This window comes from Pteropus medius, unplaced genomic scaffold, assembly GCF_902729225.1.
Source record: "Pteropus medius unplaced genomic scaffold, Ma_sr-lr_union100, whole genome shotgun sequence".
In the NCBI taxonomy this organism is placed as follows: domain Eukaryota; kingdom Metazoa; phylum Chordata; class Mammalia; order Chiroptera; family Pteropodidae; genus Pteropus; species Pteropus medius.
The window spans coordinates 1,873,884-1,898,480 of NW_024344374.1; the positions used below are offsets into that span (position 1 = coordinate 1,873,884).

The following is a 24,597-nucleotide window of genomic DNA, read 5'->3' on the forward strand; positions in this document are numbered from 1 at the left end:
CTCCCTTCCTTTTCTCTCTCTCTCTCTTTTTCTCTTTCTCTCTCTCTCTCCCTCCCTCTCTCTTTCCCTCCCTTCCTTCCTTTTTTAAAAAAATTAAATAGGAAGGATTTTTAACAAGGAATTTCATTTTGATAGCTGCGTACTAGGTTATTAATAGGTTATCTACTTTTTTCCTTGATTGCGATTTGTTAACTTTCAGAATATATTTCATTTAAGTTGTGAAGTTTTTTGATAGAGAATTATTTATAATATTTCTTATTTTTAAAAATATCTGTAGTATCTGTAGTTATAACCCCTTTTTAAATTCCAGATACTGGTCATTTGTGTCTTCTTCCCCACTCTACCTTCCCTTCCAAGTCTAGCTAGAGGTCTAAGAATTTTGTTGATTTTTATCGGAGGAAAAAGTTTTGACTTTATAATTCTATTTACTGCTTGTTTTCTGTTTTGCTGTTTTTTGCTCTTAATTTTATTTCATTTCTTCTACCTGCTTTGGGTTTATTTTGCTCTTTTTTAAGATTCTTGATGTCATTAATTGTAGATATTTTCCTTTTCCTTTTCTTTCTCTACTGTAAGTATTTAAAACCATAATTTTACTCTAAGCACTGTTATAGCTGTATCCTATTAATATGTTGTACTTTCATTAGCTTTCAGTTTCAAATATTTTCCAACCTTTTTGTGATTTCTTCTTTGGCCTAAAAATTATCAAGAAGCCTGTTGTCCAATTTTTAAACATTTGTGATTATCTTAGCTATATTGTTATTGGTTTTTAATTTCCTCTTTAGTGGTCAAAGTATATACTTTGTATGACTTCAATCCTTTGAAAGTATTGAAACTTGTATTATGGTCTAACATTTGGTTTATCTTGGTGAATTTACCATGTGCACTTGAAAATAATGTGTATTGTAAAGTTATTGGGTTTAAAGCTCTATATATACAAATTAGGTGGAGAGGAATGATATATCCAGTTATTCTATCTTATGTTATCTACTAGTTTTTTAGTTTTTCTATCATTTGCTAAAGAGAGGTGTTAAATTCTCCCACTCTGATTGAAACAGCATCATCTGGTTCTTCCTTTCATCCTGTCAATTTTTAACTCATGTTTTTTAAGGCTCTGTTATTAGGCACATGCATATTTACGATGGTTATGCCTTCTTGATTAATCAACCCTTTTATTATTATGAAATGCTCTTCATTATTTTTGGTACTACTCTTGAGATCTGTTTTTTCTGATATTATAGCCATTTCAGCCTTACAATGCTCACTCCTTAGATGGTATGTCTTTTTCTGTTCATTTACTTTCAAACTTTTAATTTATAATTAAGATATGTTTCTTATGGATAGCATTTAATTGTGTCTTGATATTTTAAAATCCATTCTGATGATGTGCCTTTTACTTGGAGTGTTTAGCCCATTAACATTTAATATAATTATTGATATGATTGTATTTAGGTCTATCATTTTATTCTTTGTGTATGTTTTTTAACCCTTCTCATTTTTTTCCTCTCTTCCTTATGCTGCTGTCTTTTGGATTATTTTAACATTTTCATTTCCATTTAGCACATATATTAAAGTTACACTTCTTTGCATTTTAAAAAACGTTTGCACTGTACATTCTTAACTTTACACAGGCTATGTAATTTTAAATAATAGAGAGAGGTAATATTGTAATGCATAGGTCTGTTTGCTTTCTGTCCTACCATACTTTAAGTTATAGTTGTCAGAGGTATTACCCTACATATATTATAAATCCCACAAGACAACATACTTTTTGTTGTGAACAGTCATATGTATTCTACAGAAATTAAAATAAAACGTAATATTTACCCATATACTTATTTATATATGATACTCTGTTTATTTCTGAAAATCCAAGACTCTCTCTGGTATCATTTCCAATCTGATATACTTTTGTTTATTTGTTTATTTATTTATTCTCACATAGTTTTAGTAGAGGTCTTGTGGTGACAAATTCTGTTTTGTTTTGTTTTGTTTTTTCATTATCTAAAAATGTCTTTATTTCACTTTTATTCTTGAAGGCTATTTTGCTGAATTTGGAATTCTGGGTTGGCAGTTATTTCTTCTCTCTCTCTCTCTCTCTCTTTCTCTCTCTCTCTCTTTCTCTCTTAGTGAGGCAACACTTGGTTGACCTCACAGATTGCAAGGACCTTGTCAGCTTACAATCCCTTGTTTTTTATTTTTTTATACCTACAGCACCTGGTCTTCCTAGGTGGTCTCCCATCCAAGTACTAACCAGGCCCGAGCCTGCTTAGCTTCTGAGATCAGATGAGATCAGGCTTGTTCAGAGTGGCATGGCCAAAGGGCAGTTATTTTCTTTTAATACTTTAAGGGTGTTCTACTATCTCCTAGTCTTCATGGTTTCTGGTGAAAAGCCTCTGTTAATTTCTTTCATTGTTCTCCTACAATAATGTGAGGTTTTTCTCTGACTGCTTTAACTAATGTGCTGAGGCATATATTTCTTCAAATAAATCATGTTTGAGGTTTTCTGAGCTTCCTTAATCTATAAATTTCTATCTTTCAAAAATTTGTCATGGTTCCTAGTATTTTTTTTTCCTCCATTTATTTTTCCCTACCCCATTCTCTCTTAGTGAGGCATTTTGATGTTGTTTCACATGTTGCTAAGGTTCTGTTCTTCTTTTTTTTTTTAATCTCTCTTATTCAAATTAGATGATTTCTATTGATTCATCTTCAAATTAACTATTTCATCTTTATTTTGCCATTAGGCCCATTCATTAAATTTTTCTTTCAGAAGTTCTATTTTTCGGTTCTAAAATTTTCATTTCTTTCATTTTTATATTTTGCATTTCTCTGCTGAAGTGTCGTCCATTGTTCATTATGAGTGTCTTTTTCTTGACCTCACTGAGTATACTTATAATAGCTATTTTAAAATCCTTTCCTCATAATTTCAACATACGGACCATCTTGAGATAGCCATCAATTGTTTTCACTTCCCTTTAAGATTGAGTCACATTTTTTCATTTGTTGAATAATTTTACATTCTATCATGGACATTGTGCTCTATTGCAGAGCCTCTGGATTTTGTTATATTGCTTTAAAGGGTGTTGATGTTTTGTTTTAGCAGGTAACCAACTTGTCTTGACTTAAACTGAAAAATGTAATGTCTATGATGAATGGAATTTCAGACCTAAGTTCAGTTCTTTAAACCTTAACTAGTAGTGTCTATGATGTATGGAATTTCAGACCTAAGTTCAGTTCTTTAAACCTTAACTAGTAGCTGTTTCCTGTTTGACCCACTCTTACATGGTTCAGAGATCAGGCAGAAACTTGGGCTGAGTTTAAGCACAGGATTTGGTGTTTCAAGCCCCCTGTCCCTCCCCCTTCACCCCAAGCTTGCATCTCCCCTCACTCTCTGGTTTTGTAGCTTTCTTGGCCTCTTTTTGACCTGGTACCTCCAGCCAGAACAGTAGCAGACATTTTCTGGAATTTCAGCCATGCAACCTTGGCCATGATTCTGGCTGCCTTCAGGGCATACCTGAGAAAACTGGAATTTACACTGTGCTTCAATTTTTGACTGCCCTCCAAAATATGCCTGCTTTTTTTTTTTTTTTTTGGAGTTCCTGGAGCTCTCAAGGGTTTGTGTTTTTTCTTCTAGCACTTATGGATGTTATTTATTGGAGGGTAAGTCATTAGACACTCATTCCTTCTTGTTAAAAGCCAAACTCTGTAATTTGTTTCCTATCCTTGGAGGTCTATGATTTTGCTTAGTGTTTCCTTCATTAATCCCCACTTTACTTGAGCTAGCTTGATTGGATTTCTGTTTCTTTCAAAAACCATAACAGAAGCCATTAGTCACGGAGTGCAGAACTACTATAGACTTGGCAGAATGGTGCAATGGCAAGGACATAGGTTTGGAAAAGCAGACATACCACTATATTTCAGCTATATGACTTAGCAAGTATTTGTGTTAGTTATCTATTGTTGAATAACAAATTACCAAAACTACTTAAATTTAAAACCAGAAACATTTATTATCTCTCACAGATTTTGAGAGTCAGGAATTTGGGAGCTACTTGGATGGATGGTTCTGGCTGTGTCTTTCATGAGGTTGCAATCAAGCTGTCATACAAGGCTCAATGCTAACGATTTGACTGAGACTGGAAAACATTTCTAAGCTCACTCACTGTTGGCAGGAGGCTTTTGGCAAGAGGCTTCCATTCCTTGCCACGTGGGCCTCTCTATAGAGCTGCTCACAACATGGCTTCTCTCCAGAGCAAGTGAGAGATAGAGAGATAGATGGGGTGAGAGAGAGAGAGAGAGTGGGTAGCACTTAACTCATATAAGTAAACCTCTTTTTTTTGCTGCTCTTAGTAATTGGTTTCAAATCGCGTAGAATCTAAGCTTCTAGGTGGCTGGTTTGCTTCCTGTGGCTTTCATAGCTCTTGGTCATATTGAAGCTGTTGAGATACCTCAGCACGACTACCTAAAGCTTTAACCTGGGGCAATTTTATAGTGTTGAGAAGAATTTGGAGATATACATGAATCCCAAGTATCAGGCTTTGACTCAGTGATGTCCTGACAGTCCATTTTAAACCTGTTGAAGACCCCAGAGGTCACAGAAGGCTGAGAGGTTAAGAGGAGAAAAACTGGCCTGATTTTAGTCCTTCTTTTCACTTAACAGCATCCCCTCCCCTCCATTTTCCCCTGAGTAATTCCCACCAATGCCGCATAAGAAGACTTGTATCCTGGCTTTTCCTTACACCGTAAAAAACACCTTTTTATTTATTCTATTCTCATTCCTGAAAAGGAAGAGTTGGACTTTAATGGTCAACTCCTGTAAGGCTCCCTTGGCAGCTCCTAGTAGTAGGACGTTTCTTTTGTGTCACCTCTGGAATTTCCTATTTTCAATCTGTTTTTACTTTTTGGATCCATATTATTTGTACTGTCTGATTTAGTACAGAAGTTAGCATTTTGGTTGTAGCTTGTGAACCTTAGAGCTTAAATTAAATTCTATGGGTCTTTTCAGATTGGGGGATTGCCGAAAAATGGAAATATGCTTCTTTTTAACATCCTACACCTGTAATAACAACAACAACAATAGATCCTCTCTGTGAGGGAACCTGGAGTACTTGATATCTGAACCAAGTCTTCCTCTTTATTTTTGGCCGGGATGTCTGTCTATATTTCCGCCCTCAAGGATTAGACAATTAAGATGCCTTGACCTGTCTCTTTCATACATCTTCAGTATTCAAAGGTACCACTCAAGCAGCAAGAACACTCAACTATATGTCTAACTGATGCTAAAGACCAAATAGGACACACGAAGGAAGACAGGAACCAACATGCTGCTAAGTTTCTTCAGATTCCCCAGTGATTTGGAATCAGTTGGTCTGAGGATACACTCTGTAGTGGGCACAAGCTTACTTGTTAATTGATAAACTGGCACAGTCTTTTCTGCATTCTTCATGGCAGGAGAGCATCCTCAAGCCCATAAATTACCTGTTTGATATTTAAACTTCTGATCTAGTGCTTCTAGGAAGAAGAGATGTGCCTGCTTCTTAAAGCTCTTTGATGTCTTTAAGTAAGTTCTAGTTGCTTCTTTGGATCCTATAGCACTCACTAATGCACACTCTGCCTCCTGGCTCTGGCAATTACCAGCTGTGTAGCCTTGGGCAAATCACAAACTCCCCTCTCCGTGCCTTACTTTTCTTATCTGTACAATGGGAAGAATTATGGTACCTTCCTTATAGGGTTGCTATGAATACTGAATGAATTAATATACATGGACAATTTAGAACAATGCCTGGTACTCTGTAAGCACTATCCATATTAGCTTCTGCTATTGGTCATCCCTCTCTTCTCATTCTACTTGTTCCTTCTCTTCCTTCTTCTTCTATATTCTGGATCCGGGCCTTTCCTGTGGCCCCCGAGATGACCAAAAGATGTACCAACATAAGAAGGAGTAGAGAGTAAGGCTGGAAAGACTTCAGGCCCATGCAACTTCTATTTGAGGAGAAAACAACTTATCTGTTGAGTCCTTAATATATATTAAACACTTAACATGCATTTCCCTAATTCTTACAGCAATACCAGGAGGTCAAAATCATTATTACTATTTTACGGGTGAGCAAACAGAGTGGTAACTTGTCCAGAGTCCTACACTTAGTAAGGGAAGCATTGAAAGTTCAACCTGACTCTGACTTCAAAGCCCATGCGGTTTTCTCTATGCTACTGGGACTTTTGTGTTTTCTTAGCCCCTCAAACTAAAATTCTCAACCTTAGTCCTGGGGAAAGGGATGAATGGGAGATTCTGTGTGTGTTTGGATGATGCCAGGAGTTCTCCTTGGAGAAAAAGTTAGAAAACAGCTAAGGTTCGTTTAGCTAGTTAAGTGCCTATCTCCCAGGTTAACAGACTGCAGATGGTATCAGCAGCATGACCAATGACTCTGTAGCATTTCATTCTTTACAGACTTAATTTTGGCCATGGTATATTCGGGACTAACTATACTAAGTGCCTTTGGGTATATGTCTAGATCTGTACAGGGCAGTACAATGGATAGGAGCATCTTTATTCTGAGTGATATTGATACAGTTTTGCCCAAGTACATAAAATATTCCGATCTCCACTGATACCCTTCCCTAATAACAAAATCATGGGCCTTGAATGGGCTCACATACCTCTATATTGAAAGACAAGCATGGCATTATGTTTTTGTGCCAATAATCAGAGAAGTTGTCAGCTTTTCTTTTCCTTCTTATTTTTCCTAGGGTTGTCATTTGGCATTCTGGGTAATGTGCATATTGATTGGTACATATCGATTAGGGGTTGCAGCCATCCTAACAAAATGAACAAATAAGATGTAGAGTTTCTATTTTGTCATAGAAATTTGGGGGAAGATGCTGAATTAAGGAGAAGATGCCTTGGTACAAAATAAAGTTAAAGTAAGTTAGGCTGCCAGCAGAAGTGCTGAGGGGGAGATATTTTATTGTTTTAAGTCTCTGTCTCTGTTACCATAAACAGGAGTGTTATTCATTTGGATTAGCTAAAAAGCCTCCTCACAGACAGAGATTTGATTCTGAGTTTGGGAATTCCTTGCTGATTATTAGTTAAGATTCCTGAATGGGTTTCTTTTTTGTTTCCCCTTTCCCACCTAGCAGAAGGTGGAGTTTTTGGCAGTTATATTCCAACTCTGTAATTCCTTTTTTTTTGCCTCTTTCTTCACTAATTCATTCTGAACTCCAGACATACTGATTTCCCCTTGCTTCAAACTGGTTTTACCTAATTATTAACCCAGCAGGAAGAATTAACTTTTAACTCCAGTGTTGTTTTTGTGTCTCTTGAGACATCTCAGCATGACTGAGCACCATGAAATCTGAGCAGTGATTTCTGGACCTGGAGCGTGGTTGTAGAAGAGACCACTTGAGGAGTGGCTTGTAACATAAGGAAATTGTTTTCATGGGAGTAAATGTCTGCAAGTGAACATTCACTAATGAGTCTGAAAGCTTATTTATAGCAAATAATAAGTTATTATTCTTTACTTATGATGAATCACCCCAGCATTGGGTCACGTACAACATGCCAAGGTTTTTGCTGAGTGTTTCCTCTTTAAGTCACATGGACAAGACAGTTTAAACATCTGAAGGGTAATCCAATTAGAGAAGTGGGGAGTTTTCTTGATCTTCTTTGTCACTAAGTCAATAAATAAAGACAAACAGCTAATGTGTATATACATGAAATAATAAATCTATAATCAGCATAGTTAAGGAAGGATGGGTAGAATCCATTGCTAGAGGACAGTATGTGAAAGAGAATAAATAAAATGAAATGCTATTTGCTGTGAATTTATAACAATAGCTACTATATTGAGCTCTTACTAGGTGTCAGGCAAATTTAGCCTGCTACCTGTTTTTATAAACGAAGTTTTATTGGAACACAGTCAAGCACACTTGGTCATGTATCATCCATGGCTGCTTTCACACTAAAAGAGTGGAGTAGTTGCTACAGAGACTGCGTGGCCCACAATGCCTAAAATATTTACTATCTGGCTCCTTATAGAAAAAAAGTAATTGGACCTTAAAATAGCCTTAGATGTCTATAATTATTCCCTTTTTATACGTAAAGAATCTGAAGCACAGGTAGGTCAAACAACTTGCACAGGGTCACACAGCTAGGGAGTGGCTGATTCAAGATTCATACTCAAGCAGTCAGACTCTAGAGCCCATGCGTTAACCACTGCATTGCATTGCCCCTCTTACTATATGAGACACAATTCTAGGATTCTGGTTAACTTACACATAGAAAGCAATTTGAACTCACTACTCTGCTATGTCTCTTATCAGCCTGGCTCAGACTATATCTGGACAGAAGAGCAATTTGGGTGAGTTAGAGGCTACAGTGGGAAGTAGTTGAAGATACTGTTAACAGCGAATGCACCTGCTCTCTACCATTATTGGGTCCACATACGCTGGACTCAGCTCTGCTAGGAGAGACATTAGTCTTTCCTTTTAAAAAATTTTTCTCCTGCCTGGAAGTGCAATTGGCACACAGTAGGAATTTAAAGAATATCTGTAGAGTAAAAAATGGCACATCATTGTGGGGTTCCTGTCAAGTTTTCACTTCCTCTCCTTTCTGATAACAGCACCTTAAATTTCCTTTGAGAAAATACCTCTCCACCATAGTCATTCATGTGGACTGAATGGGATTGATCTCACTGACTCTAGTGGAGGGCTGTGATTAGCCTAAACTAACCAAAGTATCCCCTCTGCCCATTATTATTGGTTCGGGAATAGGCACATGATTTAAGCTAGTCCAATCAGAGTGAAGCTCACCACCTGCAGTGGAACTACACAGACATAAATGCTCTCTTCCCCATGAAAGATGGCACTATGAGGATATGAGGAATGGAACTACCTCTATGGTCAGATTAGAACCTGTAGTTGCTAAGGGACCACCAGGTGGAGGGAGCTAACTCAGACTTTAATCTAGGATCTGAATCAAGATTTATTTCTGAACGATTTAGTGTGTGTGTGTGTGTGTGTGTGTGTGTGTGTGTGTGTAGAGACAGAGAGACAGAGACAGAGAGAGAGAGAGAGAGAGAGAGAGAGAGAGAGAGAAGAGAGCGCCTCCTCCCCTTTTAAAAGGAGATTTGAATTGGATTTTCTGCCATTTGCCACCAAAAGATTTCTAATTGATACAGGCAGAAATCTGCTACAGTTCAAAGAAGATGGGAGTGGAGTGAGTAAATCTATGTTTATGACCCGGCTTTCTAACTAATAAGTGCCCGATTTGTGATTCTTTAGTTTTCCTAATTGAAGAAAGGATGCTGACCCATTTTCCTCATAGGCTTGCTAGGAGGGGGATACATCATTCATATGCTCGGAGTGGTGTGTGAAGTTGGAGAAAGAGCATCCCCAGCTGGGTTGACGTCTTGCAGACTGAAGTTAGCTCTGTTCTGTCCACTGGGGTACAGCAAAGCCCTCCAGAGCTTTCTCAGTCTTGCTCCCCTGGTGATAGTACAACGGTCAGGTGACGCTGTTTATGTATCTGACATCTCACTTTATTGATTCTCAAAAGGAAGGATTCTTTCATTAGTCTCTCCTGGATTTTCTACTTTGGGTCAGGAGTGGAGGATGCAGAGCTAAGTAGATGACTAAAGAGAACACCGTGCTGACTCAAATGGAAGGGATCATGTGGAGGATAGATCAGGATGCAGAGAGGGCACAATTGTATCTGACCTGCATGAGTTCCATGTTTCTTTCCAGGTGGGAATTTTTAAGTAGTCAGCATAGTGTACCATTAGGATAGGGAGCAGACAGCTAGGCTTTTGCTCTGGGTAACAATTCTCTGCAACACTGGGCTAGTAATGAAATGACTAAAACCTGAGACCTCAGCTTTTCTCATCTGTCAAATAGGCATCTTATACCTGCCTTGGCAACCTTACGTTGCTGGCAAGGGACAAAGTGAGACAATGTCAGTGAAAATGCTTTGTATTTGCAGGAAGCCCAAGTAAGATGATATAGTTGTACAAATTCAGAAGCTGCTTGTGTTTTTAAGACTTGGTCCTTGCTCATTGAAATATTTTGCAAAGGAGATTCTTGCTCTATGAATTTTAATTTCCAATGGCATGTTGCACAGGGTAGCTTCTAAGCTGCTGAGGATTTTCAGCACTCAGTGCATACATGTAGCTACTTTCTGGAAAAGGCCTGCGGATCATCACCATCACCACTATCATCATCTCGAGCATCTGCATCCTCATCATCGTTACTACCATTTATTGCACATCAAAGATAGATCAGGAATTACGACTGGTGCTCTACATACATACTCTAATTTAAACCTTATGATATTCCTGCAAGATATTATCCCCTTTTCACATCTGAGATAATCAAGATTCGGAGAGATTGAGTTTCCCAAGGTCACATAGTGGAGCGCTGTGCTGTAACCCAAGCCCTTGCTCTTTTCACTGCAGCATGTTGCCTCTACCAAAGGGAGCTTTGGAATTGGACCTGGAAGTTCTGATCTCATTCCATTGCTTCAGCAATTCCACACAAAGGCTCTGGTCCAGCTCTTTTCCTTTTGTGTCTCAGTAAGTAATATTTCATCCCTCTCTCCTCTGATCCCACCCTCATTGCCAGTTTCTGGAACCGTCTGCCTGTTTCTGGTCTATAGTTCAGCTTCTCTCCCCAGGCATTTGAGAAAGGCATTCACCACAAAAAGGGAAAACACATTTTATTAAAGCAAACATGCAGTCCTCAGCACTTTTACTTATCTTATTTATACACTGCAGTGCAGCTTTCTATGACCTAGTGATTATCATTTCCCAGAGCTATCATCATTTTAAAGCTACCTGTTCATCCCGCTTCAGCAGATGGTACTACACAAGGAGTATTGTAAAAGCTTTAAAGAAAGAAAAACAAACAAAGGAAAGATATGCAGTAGGGTCAGCTAGAGGAAGAACTCACTTGCTTTGTCTCTGGACATGGTTCCATTTTAGCTGGGTCTAGGAGGTGGAAAGTGACTCCTAGTGGTCTCCGACCACTGGGGACGTTTAGGTTGTGGATTTCTTTTGTTCTTTCCCCTTGTCGATTGGTGATGTGGAATAGGCAGTCGGTGTACAATTGGTTTAAAAATATTTATATCTTATCTTTTCAGTGAAATCTCTTGGTTAAATTAAAGTCATTCGTTCCTTCAGTCATTCATTTGACAAAACACGTTTTGAGCACCTCCCCTGTGCAGGGTGCTGTTCCGCATTTAAGTTCTGACTGCCACAAACAGTTCTGTGTCCTTGTGCAAACCCTTTGCTGCTCTAGACAGCAGATTTTCCTTCTGTAAAATGAGGGTGATGGCTCAGGTTGCTAAGTCTTCTCTCAGAAGCAAAGGGATTGGAGCTTCGACAAGCCTTTTGCAGACAGAAAATCCTCAGGTTGCTCACAAGCCAGGCTTATTGTCTAAGGAGAACTCCCCACAGGGTTGCAGTTCACGTTAGGTGGGCTTCTCAGGCTGAATGAGGACCAAGCTATCCCTATTCTCCATTTCAAACTCTGAAATTCTTAATACCCTAGAGCAGTGTTTCTCAATCTCTTTTTTTCATTATCTTCTCCATAAAAAGCCTTTTCAGAAATTTTTCCCTAATCCCCCTCTCCCTATGATATTTTAATACCACATAAATACTGGATACCTGTTTATGCACTGTGATCTTTGGAGTATGGGACAAACCATTGTAATATGTAATATCTAAGATTTTTTAACCCTCAAGAACCAAATTTCATTCCCTTGGGAGTAATATCCTCCCCTCACCCCAGGTCGCCAGACACCCCCCATCCTCGTTGAGAATGCATGCCCTAGAGCAGTGATTTTCAAATCGATTTGTTAACTTATGCAAATTCTATGCAAAATTCAATATATGAAATTGATAAAAACAGAATTTTAGTAGCATATATGTGTATTTTAAATGTTAAATTATATAAACACGTTCTATCATAAAGTCAGCCACAGAAAACTAGCTAATATCGGTAGTCTCCAAAAGGTTAACATTGAGTATATAACATTTGAATGTACCTGTTTTTTTAAATTATAGTTTTAAAATATTTTAAAATATATTTTAAAATTGCAATCAAACATTTGAGGAACCTCTCAAACACTGGAACATAATTTGAAAACCATTGCTCTAGAGTCTTCTGGAACGAGGGCTTTGGAGTAAGATAGGATGGGTCTGAGTTTATTCTCAGTTCCACCGCCTCCCAGCTATCAGATCATGGGTAAATCTTAGAGACTCAGTTTCATCGTCTATAAAATGGGTATTAGAATACCTATCTCATAAGGTCATTATGAGGCTTGAAAGAGATAATCAGTCATGCCTGACACATAGTAGGCATTCAGTATACATTCGTTATCTTTTGTTTCACTTTGTGTCTTTGTATTTTCTTCCACTGGCCATAGCAACTTGTGCCTGAAGAACACACAGCAAACAATAGCTGTAGAGGAGCTTGTGGCCAAATCAAACAAGGAGTGGTTCCAGTATCATTCTCAGTGGCTCTGTTTTCCTTTTCCTGGACCCGGAGCAGGGAAGAATATTATTATTCTGCCTGAGATCATGTTAAACTGGCACAAATCCTGACTTGTTTCTTTTCTTTTCTTTCTTTCTTTTTTTTTAAATGAAACTGGTGGGCCCAGCTATTAACTCTTCATATACTTAGTAATGTAAATCTTGTAAAGAAAATTACATATTATTAAATGGAGACCACCCAGTTTTATAGGTGGAAACACCAAATGTTGTTTTATGACAAACTTCCTAGTAAAGTGTGCTAGAATTTTTTCTTTGGACATATGAGTAGTCTATGTACATTCATGGAATGGAATGGAGTGACAACGATTAAGTATTATTGACCGTATCCTTTTCAAAGTTCTAGTTGGGATTGCTTTCCATAAAGATGTGAGATGACTTCATGGGGTTTGGGACCAAAATACTTAAGAATACTGCCAGGTATAGATGTTATAAGGACAAAGAGAATTGGGCTGTGGTCTAGTCCCATTCGAATTGCTTCTGGGATTTTGCTGTGGTCATCTGTAGAAGAGGCAGCGTGAGTTCATGCCATGTGCATTCTTTCAGATCCCTCAGTGTGCACACCAGAAACGATGATCCCAATGACCCTTTCCCCGGCTCTAACATGTTTTGAAGAGGAGAAGTAATGGCGGTGGGGATGAGAAAAGAATGCACACTGGTTCACTGGGTTAACTTTAAAATTTCAGCTAGAGGAAAAATATGTATTTCCTCTTTTGTACATGTGTTGAAGCCTACGGTTGATAAAACTGAAGTTCTACATCATAAATTCCCTTTTGGACATTCGGTTCTGAGAACCTCCATCCAGCAGCCTTATCACTTTGAAGTGAAGTCGCAATCACTAATGGAATCTGCTAGCTTTTCACACACTGAAATTAACTTTGATTTTTTCCCCCAAACATATGTTGAAAAGCAACATGCTCATGCTGTACACTGACCCATGAAAGCAAAGGATGCCATGGAGGAGCCTTGTAGACTTACCTACTGGGGTCGAGAGAAATAAATGTATTTCTTTCAAGGAGTAGAGACAGGATTTCTGAGCTGTCTTCCGGCCTCCCAAAAGGGAGAGCCTCCTCCTTCCCTCCCTATGGAGGAAGAGAAAGTAAATGCCATTTTCCTTTGCGACTGTGAATAATAACATTTATGCTCTGAGATCGGTTTGCTTCTTTAAAATGAAAAACGATATCCTGTTTGGATGAGACATTTCCTTGAATGCTTAGCATAAATTGAGCCCTTAAGCTTTTAACAAGAAATTCTGGGCTGTCTTGCCTGAAAACTCAGAGTGGATCTTGGAAACATTGCAGGTTTTTTGATTTGCAAAAACTAGCCTCTTCCATGTGATTACTAACAGCACTCTTTGATATTCAGGGAAAGCCATCTAAAATAATCCTTGTTTGTCTATCATTTTCTCTCTCTGCTTTGTTTCACTGTCTTTCTCTCATTCTATCACCTGTCTCTTTTTGTGTCTTTCTTTGTCTCTCTCCTTCTCATCCCTTTTCTTGTCCTCCCTTCCTCTTCCCACTCATTCTTTCTCTCACATGTTCACACACTCTTCTTTTTATTTATTTATTTTTTATCACACGCTCAAGTGACACGGGCCCAGTTAAGGTATTACAAAGCCGAGAGATAAGTATGCCGGAGAAAGAAATGCATTTTTCGTCACTCACTGTGACAATTAAAATGACAACAACAAGGCCAGACTCTTCCATCACTGTTTTTTAATGCTGTCAGCACCAACTTGGCCAGAATTATCCTGTCTGATGCATGAGTGGACTTAGTCATTTTTCACACTGTGCCATCCAGATCCTCAATATCATTTAAGAGAGTAAATTAACTTCCATCTCATTTAAATGAGCATTCTAAAATCCCGCCTCAGCAATATGCTCCTCTGGCTAGAGAAAGGTAATTCGGTCTTCTGGGATATGTCTAAAGATGTAAAATCTCTCTCTTTGTACTGTAGATGATGGTTTGAATTTAGGTGTCAAGAAAGCAAGGCATTTTGGTGAACCAAACGTGGTCACTAAGAAGACTCAGTGGGTAAGTTGTAGCTACTGAAACTGGGATTCTAATATATAGAGAATATTCTATGTATTCTAATATATATTTGGGAGCTCTTGATCATCATTCATTTCTAGAGAACACACAGAGGTTGACAGAAGCACTTGGAGTTCATGCAAGGGAATATAGATGGCTAGTTATTCCACAGTATGGTTTGCATTCTTGTACCAGCCAGGATGTATCCCACACTAGGCAGAAATGTTGGTTGGACCTCTTTGAGAAAGGGCTTCTCCTGCCTGTAACTCAAGTTCCCTGTCCTGCTTCTTTGCAGATTTGGAGGGAAAAAATCACACACACACACACACACACACACACACACACATGCATGCACGCTCACACGCATGCACACACATGATGAAGGAACGGCATATGAGACTTACAGATATATCAGCCAGCAATGCAAAAATGTGGTATTTTAATTTGACAAGAAACTCATGATAACTACAATGATAGTCTATCAACAGACTGAATGGGGGTCCAGAGAGGACTTGCAGTCATGGCTCCAGCTGCGAGAGACCTCAGATAATTTTATCCTTTTGGTGGTTTTCTGGAGAGAGAATGAGTTGGAGCATTGACTGCTGGGCAGAGGCTGGGTCTACTAAAATCTCACTTGGAGAGACTGAAATCTGATCTTTCTCATAACATATAACTTTCCGAGGTAGGCCCTTGGGTGACATAAATCAATTCTTGATCAAGAGGGAGCATGGATAATAGAAACCCAACAAATCTCACTTGGCGAAGGCAACATGTTTTTGTGTTCCTGGTGGTAGAGGGAGTTGCATTTCAAAGTGTATTTATTTGCTTGTCTAGAGATTGTGACCTCGCTTTAAAGATCTATTTTTCTTTTGTTCATCTCTCCAATGGTTAATATCTTTAAGCCTCAACTCAAGTACCCTTTTTTTTTAATCTTTTTTTTTTTTTTTGTAAATTGATACCGTTTGGAGTGGTCCCTCCTCTTTACTTATCTTTGCGCTAGCATTTGTTGTATTACGTGTCAGGTGTTGGTTACTCTGTCTCTTCTAGACATGAGCTTTTTGAGGGCAGGGACCTTGTCTCATTTAATCTTTGTGCCCCACTTCCAGGCACAGTGCCTGGCACAGTCTAGGTACTTAGTGAATGTTGAATTGAATTTCATAGAACAATTTATGGAAATATTTTGAGAAAAAGAAGTATGATTTTGTGCTCTGTGTTAAGCCTTACAAAGCCTTTAGTTCAGATGCATGCTTGGAGAAAATTCAGAAACCATGACATGGAGAAGGGTTATAAATCATTGAAGTAAAGTCAAAGGAAGTTGAACATCTCTGGGAACTCATCAATCTTAATTTGATAGGAATGGGAGATGTTTCACATTTCAAATTCTGGCTTTCTGGTTTTTGAGGGTAGTGCCTTATTGACCAATTGTTCGTGCCCAACATTTTTTTCTCCCTGTTTCGTCTGTGACTAGCAATCTCATTGACACTGGGAGATGTTCATAGATGTTGAAAGCATTTCACTTTGTTTTTAAAGAAGCCTTTGTCCTGAAGGCATGAGATTATTCTTTCACATGAGGTGGAAAGGAAAATAAGAAAGCCTCCCTCTGTCCTTGGGTTCACATGGTAAGAACTCTTTCTTGCAGAAATAAAAGCCTTTGGAAGAGACCTTTCAATATAAGGGTTTCGTGTTAAGGACTGCACATAGGGACGGAAGCTAAATCCCAATTTACTCAGCTGCATTTCCCAAGATTTGTTCCCTCGCAGCATAGGAGCTCTGTGCAAGCTCCATCAGGCCACTGCACACCAAGCCAGAGGATTTGAATATTAATGCCATTCAGATTTCCTTTAAGAGTAAGCCCTCTTAGTTACAATAGTGAGACACTGCCTGCAAGTCTATGACTGAATATGAAAATAAAGAGTCCAGAATAAATCAATAAAAGGAGGGATCAGGAAAATGCACAGAAATCATGCCCAGCTGCCCAACCTATCCTACCATCTCTATCAGTGTGTAGAGAATGCTTTCTCCAGGGGTATGCTCATTGCATAATGAAGGCTTGTCATTTAGGAGCCAAAATAAAATCAGTTTTCCATGTATTCAGATACATTCTTGATGAGATTCCGAGTCTCACAAAAGAATGTTGCAGATTCCTTCCACTCACATCAAGCATCTAAATGTTGATCTGGAGAAACAAAGAAATGAAAAAGAAAAATGAGTTTGTTGTCAAATTGAAATACCACGTTTTTGTATTGCTGGCTGATATATCTGTAATTCTCATCGACCATTCCTTCATCATATGGGTGTGTGTGTGTGTGTGTGTGTGTGTGTGTGTGTGTGTGTACGTGTATATATAATTTTCCCCTCCAAACCTGAAAACATTGCAAAACTAGATTTAAATGTTTCAGGCGGACTGCACCCAGCATTTGCATTCCTCTGACTCATTCAGAGAAAAGACATCTGAGCAAAAATACAGCAGATAAAAGAGAAACCATTAATCCAAGGAAGATTACTGGCACAGAATCTTTATCCTGTATCCTTCCTGAAATGAGACAAAGATCTCACTATGTACATCCCTCTGGCTTAGCTTCGGATAGTAAGCAATATAGAAGTGTAGACATGGTCCTTTATGAGGCATACTGGATTTGTCTGAATTCAGAAGCATCATCCTTCTGTTAGAGTCTTGCTTTTATGAGTGTGTTGCTTTCTTTCCCAGTGTCTTCTGCCCTTGCTCTCATCGCTTCCACTGTAGCTTTCTAATTGAGATCTCTGCCTACCCCAGATGTTGGGGTTGACTTTTAAGACTATTATGTCAGGTGGTACTAAGTGCTCTGGACCATGAAGAGGAGAGACAGGGTCTCAGCTTCACTCATTATAGGAATCTAAGTATAACTTTACTTGCCTCAACTGTAAAATGGGCAAATACCTGACACTTCTATCACACTTTACACAGAGATGTTGAGTTTATTTGAAAAAGTTTTGAGAGTAGAAACAATGTTAAAATACAATAATATTTTTAAGCAAATTATTAAAAGAAGTGGAATACAGAATTAAATCATTTTGAGAGTATGAGCCCTATTTATTAAGGACATTAAAATCAGCCTTCCTTAGGAAGGAACTCTGCTGCCTTCTTATTTGAAGCCAGAAACAGTAATGGTCATTATCTTTGCATTTCTTGAGCATTTGCTGCACTATTCAGCCATTATCTCATTTAATTCTTACAACATCCCTGAAAAGTAGGTGTTACCTATTAGCATTTCCATTTTGCAGATAAAGAAATTGAAGCTTAGAGAAGGAAGAAATTTGCCTGAAGATAGATAGCTGATGGGTGTCTGGATTTGAACTCAGGTTTGAGTTTAAACTCTAAACTATTTCCAATGTATTTATCCTGCTACTGCAGTTTCCAGCATTCCAAAATGTTCTTAACTTTTGTTTCTCATTTACATATTTCCACTCCAGATGGATGGGAATATGTACAGTTATAAATGTATTAACACACAGTGGTTTAATAAGCAATTTCCAAGTTTAACAATCCTCCCCATCATTTCCTGATGAGTCACCCAATTCAATGGGTGAAGCCCACTGCCTCTTGTTCTTGCTGAAAACCCGGAGCACTAGCCCTCACTCTCCATACACAAAGTGATATCCTTATCCCAGGTGTCCCACAATGAGGGCAGTGCCAAGTCCGAATCTGCTATGGAGAAGTGACACTGATTTGAGGTGTCTCTGGGCACTGCAGTTGCTTCCATTTTTATGTATCAGAAAGATGTTATCACATAATGTGTGTAAAACCCTCCAACACCCCGCACCTTCTGCAAATGAAAGGGATGATGACGACGGCGACTTTAAGCGGGGATTGGTAAAGTGAGGGGCTAGCTAGTAAATATTTTAAGCTTTGCAGGCCAAATGTCTGTCATTAACTATTGAACTCTGTCATTATAGTACAAAAGCAGCCATAGACAGTACGTGAATGAATGAGCATGGCTCTGTTCCAATAAAGCTTTATTTATAAACACAGGCAGCAAGCTAGATTTGGACTGTGGGTATAATTTGCTAACCCCTAACTTGAAGGTGATTCAAATATTTTGAGCAAGAATGGGCTGCTCATCCCATTTTTATTTCAGTGGACCTCCTTAACCAAAGGTAAAGAGAACATGGACAATAGTTTTCCCCTCTGGTCATTGTCCCTTTTTAAGATTACTGGACAAATATAAGGCAGGGTAATGATGATTCTGATGATAGTGATGATGATGATTATAAAATAGTGAAGCTATTTCTGACCATTTGAAATTAGTATAAGCCATTGTTTCTACCTTGAGCAATAATTGGAAGTCAAAATTTTTTTCTGAGTACTGTGCCTGCTGAGCTGGCTGTGGTCATTGGACATTTTTAAAATAATTTATTTCCATGTTGCAACAATAGCCAAACCTACTGTGCCAATTAAATCTCCACTTATGGTAGCCCAGAAAGTGTGATCACTTTCTGGAGATAGATCCGTGTGCCTGTGACTTTATCTTTTTATACTTTGCATTCAGATATGAAATTAAATGGCAGGAAATGATTCAGTTTTGAATCATCTATTCAAAAAGGCAGAAGCCAAAAGTTCTCCTATGAGTGACAAACACGTGGACTACTTTTTAGATGGAAAACATCTTTAAGCAGGCTCTGCAAACTGGGCCAGAGGTCCAGAAATCTCTAGCCCTGGTAAGGCTTGAGCTTTCAAATTTGCTCTAGCTAGTTTTTATTATTGACAAAGGCCTTTATTCAGATAAAGGGAGTTTGTCTTTCTTGTTTCCTAGGAAACTTTTTTTTTTAAAGTGCTCTGGAAAAGACTCTTCTTGAGGCATTCTCAATCGGACTTCCTCTTCTGGTTAAAGAAGTGAAGGACAACATTAAAACTTGAGGTTATGGAGAGTTATGCCAACTGGGACTAAGCTGTGATTATTTTGTTGATTTAAACTGACAGAAAGGTGAGGTCAGAATAAAATCTTGTTTCTCCTGTAATTTAGAGGCTAGGAACCATGACGGCTTTTTTCCCTCTAATAATACTCAAATTATCCATTCAGTGTGACTTGATTTCAGGTTTGAAGCTGGAGATCGCAGTAATAATCTTTCTCAGTATGAAGCACTTATTTATGGAGTAGTCTTTGCCATTTTTAATTGCACTTTCCCCTCATGCTCTTATTAATTATCTCTCTAGTTCCTCTTAGGTCTTGTCATAATGCCAAATATTGAAATAGAAATGTTTATTTCTAACGACATACAGAATAGGATGGGTTTTACAATTTGCTGTTTTGGCTCTTAAAGTTGATACTTTCAGAAAGTATGCATCATGCAAATTAGGGTGCTTCATGCAAATTGGGTGCCCCCCAATTCCAGTTGTTAATGGGCCCTCAGACTGTTGCTTGGGTTGTCTTTGGGAATTTCAGAAAGCAAGGTGTTTTGTGAGCCTAGTGAGGCTGCAGTTTCCAGTTGTCATGCTACTCTGCTCAAAAATGGCGAGCAGCTTTCAAATGCTCCTGAGACCAAATACTACCTCTTTTGATATGACCCCCATCTAAATTTCCCTCTACTTTCCCCTTTTTTAGACAAACAGGTCTTCAGTGTGCCCAAACTGGTCCTTGACACTTTTCTGCATCAGTGTTCACATCGTTTCCCAGATTTGGAATATCCTTGTCCATGTCCCAGTCTGTTGAAATCTTACATATAACTCTTCAAGGCTCATCATTTAAATTTTACATAAAGCCTTTTATGAACCCTCCTCTGACTATGCCTAGTACTTCCATTATACTTCTTTTGTGGCGCTGTGTTGTCTTGCCTTATAACTATTAGTAGTAGTCTCTCTCGTCTTAACTGTCCCAGCTCGATTGTAAACTCCTTATGGACAAGAGGTGCTGACTCATTTTCGTAGTCCCCCAGTGCCTTGCAAAGTGTATTGTGTGCTGTAGGTTTTCTCTGTAGGCCCATTGAACTCATCAATCACAGCAATATATTCTAGTCAATTTTTGAGGGTGCATTCTAGAAGAGGTTGGCAATAATGACACTCCTGTGAAAGAGAGGGTCTGACTGTCCTGCCTGGGCTTGGAGCATGCCAGGGAGTTAGGCGAGGTCTGAAATGAATGCTGTTCTAAAACTTATTGGGAGTAGCAACACCAGAAAATCTCATTCCTCAGTTCTAGGTGACAGGAACATGAGAAAATGAGACAATCGTTGGCAGTAAACCAAAAAAAAAAAATTTCTGTGGCTGAGAGGCAATATGGGCTGAATATGTATAAGAGCTTAATCTTTTTGATTTGAAATATCAGTAAATTATAGGAAGAACATTTTAGAGTTATAGCTGTATCTTTTTGAGGTAGACTACAATCTTCTTATAAAAAATATTTTTTGCGATGAGTGTTCGAGGTGAAGGTTGCCCAGAGAGGCAATGTTTATGCTTACTCTAAAAGAATAATTCCAATTCTCAAACTTCTCCTTCTCTAACATGTAGGACAGTTGAATGTCTTCTAAGTGAGTGATCTCGGCAGGATGTCTTGAGCTTCTTAGGAGGTTAGCATTTCAGCAAACATTTAGCTTACAGCATTCCTAAAACACAACATGTGAGGGATGTGTGTGTGTGTGCATGTGTATTACACTCTCTGGAATGTGAGAGCTAGTGTTCTCTGTCACAATTTGTTTTTCTCTCTCACATCGATTACGCACTAAGATCCAATATGAAATAGAGTGTATATTATGTTATTCTCAGAATATTTTAAAGGAAACTAAACATCCCTTATGAGCCAGTTTCTTAGTTGTGGCATAGAAAAAAGTGACCTGTCAGAAAAGTTGATGAAATGACAGATTATTTTTTTTAATGGGTTTAAATTTTCCACAATATTTTAAGTCTGAATCATCAGCTGAGTAGCTTTTCAAGTGCCAGTCACGGTTGAATGTTAATAATCAATCTGGCCATTGATCTCTGAAGACATAGAGTATATTTCTAAATGTGCTATTGCATTTAATTCAATTGTATGTTCTTGGTGTGGAGAGGAAAGAGAGGACGATTAAATATTGGTGAGATTTGTTTGTTTTTGACATTTTAAAATCTATCATTGTATATCTATTCCTCCAGCAGCCATCCCTCCGTCCTTCAAACACTGAATGTGTACCTCTATGATGTGCCAGGCTCCGTGTTAAGAGCTAGGACGTGTCTATGAAAAAGCAAAGACCTCACGGGAATCAACTAAAGAACAGTTTCCAAGAAAAAAGCTCCAGACAGTTTCCTGATAACTGGCCTTTCCGAGAGCCACTGTTGTCTGCTACTGGCCTGATACAAACCCTATCCCCTCCCTTTATAACCTCGCAGCCCCCGAAGACCTTCGTGCACCCGAGAGGTCAGCTCACAGATGTGTCCCTGGAACACTCTCCTCTTTATCTATACTGTGCTTACAAGAGATGGAGGCACACGGGTCTTTTATAATTTTTTTTCTTTTTCTTTTTTGATTAGCATCTGCACAAATGGCCTCAGTTCATTGCTTTAAACTAACTAATCCGGCTTGTTAAGATGAAGATTGTCATCCACAAGTTGTTATTAGCAGGCTTCTAAAGGAAGAGGGTCTCAGTCAGAGCACGGCAAGCTTGGAGAAAGGTTATATAATATAATATGTTCTTCAGGCGCCATATGAGAGGGAGACAATGCTGCCTTACAGGACCTGTTCTCAAGTGCTACTTAGAGGCTTACATAGTCCTGCCTATTCTACCTCATGAAAAGGGAGATCCAATCATTGCTTTCTGGAAACTATTCTCCTCATCTCTTTGGCTGTCATATGTATTTAACAGTAGTGCCCTCAAGGACAATGGTGTGGGTAAGCGTGCTAGGGGGCTCTAGCCTACAGCCTGTGGTTTTTCATTTCACATTGCCGGGTTTGCTAAGAATGGTCTTCTTTGTTTCCATTTTGAGTCATGGCTGAATTCTTATATGTTGTCTGATCTTCAAGCTCAAATACCCAAGGGACCAGGCAGCTGCGAATCAACCGTGTGTGTGTGTGTGTGTGTGTGTGTGTGTGTGTGTGTGTGTATTTGCTAGCAGGTACTATAGCAAAGAAGACAGTATACTTTTCCTTATTTCTTTAAATTGATAGGGATTTGGAGGAAAAGACTTTAATAAAATAGAATTGTGACTGATTATTTTCTCCTTTTCTGAGCACTGCTGTAAAATCAGAAGGTTATGAATAGCATGAGGAGAAAATAATAAAAAACCCTTTTCTAATGTAGTCCTCTGGGTTTAAACCCAAACCTTGGATTTATAATGAAAGCTCAGTGTCTATATACTAACCTCCACCTTATGAGATGGATCTCCGTTCTGATTGCAGAGTATAAGGAAACCTTCCACATGCTTTCACTTATTGGGAAGGTACACTGTTGCTTATCTGTTGTTTTTCTTCCACATAGTCTATGTTATGATTTGGAAATTCGACATCATGTATTTTCCCCCCAGGCCAGATGTTTTATCCTGCTATGTTAAGTCATCTTGACATGTTGCCATGAAATGGAAACAACTGCTAGTTTTAATATCGCTCCATATCTTTATTACAAGGTACGTCTCATGCATCTTAATTCCTCATATTCTCCCTCTCTGTTGTTCTCTGATCTTCTTCATCCCAACCCCCCTTTACTCCTGAAGAAGGCATATTGTAATTATATGACAGTCCTGTCCCAGTAGCTAAAGAGGTTCTAGATAGCATAATGAATATGCAGCACATTATCTCCCAGGATGTGTGCCTGTGTCTTTAATCACAGCTGGAATGCAAAATCGGGCTCCACCTTTCAACTCTATCTCCATCATGCTGAGAGAGTGAGACGGAGACTGCTAGACAGCTCGAAAGAGATTGCAGCTCAGATGTCCTGAAAAACAGCAAATCCCTCAGACCTGGCAGATTCCGTTACCATGAGAACTGCAGATATTTCCATTGTGATGGTTTGCTCCAGCAGCCATCTGTTACACCCATTTGATTAGGAAGTACAGTTCAGCTTGTATGGGATTTTCATCACACCTTATCCCAGGGCAGTATACAGAGGCTCTTGCTTTTTCATATGCTAAACTCCAAGGCTTCAAAGTACTATAATTGACCGAGGCGGAGGGCATTTAATGAAATGGTCTGAGAAGGTCGCTAAGGACTGAAGCTCTGAGAAGAAATATACCCAGGAGATGTAGGAGAGGATTAGACTCCACAGCAGAAATGCAACCAACTTGGGAAATTAACCATTTTTAAAAGCAACCCCTTCCCTCCGTGGAAGGGAGTGAAGTAAAGACCTAGGTTCTGAGACCTCGAATCCTGGAGGGAGGTTTGATGTTTTTGTGAAGTCCTGGCATGAATGCTACAAGAGAAGTAATTCTCTCTCAGGACTTACGGACAGTCAAAAGAAAGGGAGAGAGGGTAGTGCCTCAGAAACATCTCATCAGTTGAGATGGATCCACTGTATAAAGATTACCTTAGCTCTAAAAATTTTATGGTGCCATCTAACTTTTCCATAGACACAAAACGACCTTAAAAGTTCCTTGAAGCAGTGCTGTAATTTACAGATTTAAACCAGTTATTTGGACTAGTTGCCCCTCTGTGTATTTTTGTGGGGGAGGAAATGCTGATGATACATCATATAGACATAAAAATAGGAATTCCCTTCAATTAAGACTCTCCAAATACCCTTCCCAAGCGGTAGGCATTCTAGGTCCAAGCTTATAAGAGGGTTGGTGCAGCCCGGGAGGAGCTGCCTAGAGTGTCTTAAATTGACTGGAGTTCCTGTAAACCCAGGAAGGTAATTAAATGCTCGCACACGGACATGAATTTGTGATTGCTGCACAGGGGCCCTTGATGTGGCCTCCTTTTGTTTCCCAGCCTGCATTTTCTAGAACAGACTCTGATAATATATCACTTGGGTTGGGTGAGAGCTACCAGATTTTCCGAACTTGCTAAGTTTGCAAGTCCCATTATGCCACATTTCGTCCGTCGTTTTGGTTTCTGGGTGACCCTTCCCGAACAAGGGAAGCACTTTCCCTGTC

At 38.9% G+C, this 24,597-nt stretch overlaps 1 long non-coding RNA gene and 1 pseudogene across 1 annotated transcript in view; one reads left to right on the forward strand and one right to left on the reverse strand.

Moving 5' to 3' along the window:
• LOC120608711 (uncharacterized) overlaps positions 1-24,597 on the forward strand; it is a 472,227-nt gene that overhangs the window by 31,276 nt on the left and 416,354 nt on the right. The gene's annotated exons all lie outside the window — the stretch shown is intronic.
• LOC120608790 (uncharacterized) lies at positions 2,203-2,321 on the reverse strand (annotated as a pseudogene).